Below are 4,812 nucleotides of genomic sequence, written 5' to 3'. Positions count from 1 at the left end.
TTTGTTGTCCTGTTGCTTTATTTTGTTGATTCAGCAGAGATTTGTGTGTTGTTGTTGGTTGTGTTTTCACTCAGAAGTCTGAAATTCAGGATTTATGGTTGAAGGATTTATTTGTGTGTGTGTGTGTGGGGGGGGGGTAACTTCTGGATATCGACCTACAAACAACTAAATGAAAGTAATATGAAAGGGGGAGGGGCACCATAGTATTTAAGATAATTTTGCAGAAATTGTTTTTTCATTATTCTAAATCAACACCAAAACATCAAACATGATAAAAAAGGTAAATGTAGTCAGTGTGGTAAGGGTTAAACCGAGTATGTACCGTACGCTAATTTGATGCAGAACCTTGACCCGCCTCTCTCTTTCAGCTGTTTATGTTTAGCTGCTTTCAACGGTGTTTGAAAAACATAATTCTGTATTTTTATTGTATTAATAATGTATCGCTGCTTGGAGCGCTTCAATATGTGCATTGATGATGTCAAACAAACTCGTACCTCCATCAAAAACATTTATTTTATATACTTTTATATTTGTGTGAAACATATGAAAAGTTGTTTTCATACGACTTCTATATTATTTTATTTAACCTTCTTGCACATAGCGGCCAAGAGCCTTGGAGCTCTGACTTTAGATTACCGGATTCACGCAATAGAACAACTTTACTCTCGCTAGGGTGAGGGGTGCGCTGGGAGGATGGGACTGGTGGTCCGTTGGTCCTTTCAGTCTCTATACAACTGATGCAGGAGTGTGACGGGAGGCAAGTCGGGATTCTGTCTCTGCTGTTTGTGGATGATGTGGTCCTGTTGGTGTCATCATGATGTGATGGAGCGGTTCACAGCTGGAACGAGGATCAGCGCCTTCAAATCTGAGGCCATGGTCCTCAGTTGGAAAAGGTTGGCTCCCCTGGTTTGGGTTGAGGTGTACTTTAGGAATCTCAGGGTGAGCGCGTAAGATTGACGGACGTATTGTTGCAGTTTCTGCAGTGCGCCGGTCCATTGTGGTGAGGAGGAACAAGAGCTGCAAGGCGAAGTGCTCCGATTACTGGACGAGCTATGTTCCTACCTTCATTTATGATCTCAAACTCCGGGTAGTGACCAAAAGAATGAGATCATTGATACAGAAGTTTGAATCTAACCTTGTTAGAATTATCTACCTGGATTATTGAGCATGCATCACAACACAGAAAGTCAAATTTAATTTTCTCCACAAGGTAGCTGTGTTCTCCTTTAGAGACAGGGTGAGATGTTCAGTTATCCCGGAGAGACTCGAGCCACTGCTCCTCCGCGTCCAGAGGAACCAGTTTAGATGGTTCATGCTTCTGGTAAGGATGCTCCCTGGACGACTCCCTGGGGAGGATTTTCAGGCTGGCCTAGGAACTCCTTGGAGTCCTCCCAGAAGAAATGGAAGAGGTGGCTGTGGAAAGAGATGTGTGGACCTCCCTGCTCAAGCAGCTGCCCCCAAGACCTGACTCCAGAACAAGAGGATGGATGGATGGATGGATGGATTGATTTGTGGAATATTATTATGAATGCATTCATTTCTTCCATTAGGATGACTACTGGAGTCCGCTCAGAAAAATTCTGTTCCCTGAGAAAACTTTGTTGGTGACCTCTGCAGCGAGTCAAGCGTTTGGATTCTGACCCCAAATTAAAATGAACAGGGACTCGTGCCATTAACTTTGTACAGAAAGACACCAAAACTGTGCAGAACTCTTCACAAAAAAAAAATCGTCTTTCTGAGAAAGATTTTTCTTTTCTTTGATTCGATCTACGCACACAGACGACCCGATGGCACAGGTTTGAATAATAAAAATAGTAAGTCAGGTTATTGGCTTGTAAAATGCTTCGGATTGCTCTTTGTGCAGCCAGAGAAGGTAAAATGGCGGTAGTTGCCCCAGCAACAAGCCAAGGCTGGGAATAGGCATAGGAAAATGGCCTGTCAAGAGTGTATTGATGCCTCTGCAACACTAGTAGCACTGATGGCCTCCCCCCAGACACATAGGCTCCAGCACTCACACACCAGGCAAGCACCAAAGCTAAACTGCTCCTTAGCTCATATCCCCAATCTGTCACAGCTGACTGATGGCTGAGATTGGACCACTAAGCCAAGCTAGCTGCTGTCATTACCCGAAGCCCACCTCAGGCAGTTTGTTTCCCGGCGACTGGCGCAGCCCACTCCGAACGCTCCGGTGGTTCAGCCAGGTGTCAGGTGTTTGTAATAATGCTCAGAACGAAGGGCGTTCCGATGTGGGTGGACTGCACCTTAATAACAATCACACGAGTGAAACCTGTTTCTGTTAATAAAAACTCCACCGTGCTTCGTTTAATCTCCCGTCTCTCTTTCTGCTTTTCCTCTGCTGATGATATGGCTACAGTCACCTCCTCCTCCCCCCTCTGGTGATCTCTGCATCTCCTGTCCTGTTCCTCCTCCTCCCCCTCCCCTCCTCTCCTCCCTCTCTTTCTCTGCCAGAGACACTCAGCACCAATAAAGGAGCAGATTTATTAATATAAGGCCTTTGTGGCTGCTGCTGCCTGCAGGGCTGTGTGTTTGTGTGCACATGTTTGTTTGAATGTGTTTCATAGATTTAGGGAGGTGGTGGGGTAACAGGAGGGAGGAGAGATTTATTTGAAGGAGCAGAGGAGACCAGGAAAAGAGAGGAGTCTTGTGCAGAAATAAAAAAGAAGGTGAATACAGAAATCTGTAGATTTATTGCAGGGTGAGGATGTTGAAAATAAAATGGAGAAATAAAGACGACGTCTGAAGTGCAAAACATCCTCTGTTCTATCTGTAAGTGGCAGATAATAAAAGCCGGTTTTTAGTAAATATTTTTAATTATGCAAACAAACCGTATGAGCTTTTCTGACGACAGACTGTCACTCATAAATCTCTCAAGCCCATATCTGAGACGGAAATTACAGAGGTGGATCAGATTAGGTCGAATGCTCGACTTCCTTAATCATAGTGATTTAATGTCACGGTGATTTAATAGAACTGTTGGTGCCGCAGACACAAAGTGGCAACATTCCTCTGTATGTGAGGTGAGCGATCGAACAAATAAAGACACTACATGACAAACAGGCACGTTTATTCTTAATGTAATACATCCGCGTTAACACTTTTATCTACCTGATGTAAGTAGTAACCCAGTGTTTTTTGGGTCAGTTGAACTTCTGCTGTATTGAAAGATTTTTCACTAAATCGGAGCTAAAGCTTCTCCTGACATGTAATAGATATATTGGTACCCTTTTCCCAAATTATGTTAAAAAAAATCATAATTAAAACGTAACTGATGCGATCAAAAACGTTCCAGTTTTGTCTCATCAGTCCCAGAAACTTTGGTTCTTGTCAACATGCTTTTAGTGTTTTTCTGTCAGTACTGGCGTCGTCCTGGGTCTTTCTTCATGAAACCCATTCTGATTCAAAATGTGATGGATGAATGTTTTGTCAGCTCAATCATCCTGGTAGATGACAACAAAAATGGTTAAATCATGTCTTCACTTAAAGAAACGGGTCCAGATGACATGATTTAACCGTTGTTTTAATGTGATGGATGGTACGATCAGAAAGTGACGTGCTTTGATTTTGGAGTTCAGCTTGAATGCTTCATGGGTTCCTCAGCTGTTTTTCTACCATCCACACTGTTCAGCCTGGGGTTGCATCAACTCTTGCGTCCATGTCTTGAAAGTTTGGCTACAGTCCCATGAAACCTATACTTTTTATTAGTCTTGTCAGATGTGCTCAGAGGACCATGAAGCTGATTGAAGATGGTCTTTGAAGCCTTGACCTTTAACATGTTTTCATTATTCCTCTTTCTGAGCACCTCAGACAGCTCTCAAGTTTGTGCACACAACCAGACCAAACTACTCAGTGGCTGTTCTCTTTAAATAGGCTGAATGTCTGATGAAAAGCTTGACGGTTCCTGTGGTACTAGTTAAGGTCAAACACTTATGTTTGAAACATGGCTATAATGCAAAGAATAATCATCACTGATCAACAAATCTGGTCATACTGTTTTAGCAAATCTTTGTGAACAACAGTCACTTCTTTTCACATTGTTTTGTTTACAATGTCACATACTAGAGGCTTGCAGATGGATGTCTTTAGTCTGCAACCAGCTACCCAGACCCAGAATGGGGGAAGTTAGTAAAGAGATGGATGGGTGGATGCATAAATGGATTGATGCATGAATGCACAGTTGGATAGTCGATGATGGATGGATGGGGGCATGGATGGATGGATGGATGGATGGATGGATGGATGGATGGATGGATGGATGGACGCATGCATGGATAGATGCATGCATGAATGGATGGATGGATGAATGGATAGATGGATGCATGGATGATAGATGAATGAATGCATGCATGGATGGATGCATGGATGGATGGATGGATGGACGCATGGATGGATGGAAGGAAGGATGCATGGATTGGATGGATGGGTGGATGGATGCATGGATTGGATGGATGGATGATAGATGGATGGATGCATGGATGGATTGATGGATGATGGATGAATAGACAGATGGATGTGTTGGTGGATGCATGGTTGGATTGAATGGATGGATGCATGGATTGGATGGACAGATGGATGGATAGATGCGTGGATGGATGCATGGATGGATGGATTGGATGGACAGATGCATGGATGGATGAATAGATGGATGGATGGATTGGATGGACAGATGCATGGATGGATGGACAGATGGATGGATGCATGGATGGATGGATGCATGGATTGGATGGACAGATGGATGGATGGATGGATGGATGGATGGATGGATGCATGGATTGGATGGACAGATGGATGGAC

General features: G+C 43.5%; 1 protein-coding gene across 1 annotated transcript in view; it reads left to right on the top strand.

The window, feature by feature from the left end:
• Positions 1–4,812, top strand: part of maml3 (mastermind-like transcriptional coactivator 3) — a 155,531-nt gene that overhangs the window by 74,828 nt on the left and 75,891 nt on the right. The gene's annotated exons all lie outside the window — the stretch shown is intronic.

The sequence above is a fragment of the Nematolebias whitei genome, chromosome 16, assembly GCF_014905685.2.
Source record: "Nematolebias whitei isolate Nwh7 chromosome 16, NemWhi1, whole genome shotgun sequence".
In the NCBI taxonomy this organism is placed as follows: domain Eukaryota; kingdom Metazoa; phylum Chordata; class Actinopteri; order Cyprinodontiformes; family Rivulidae; genus Nematolebias; species Nematolebias whitei.
Note: the sequence above shows the minus strand (reverse complement) of the source record. Positions and strands in the feature narration are given on the sequence as shown.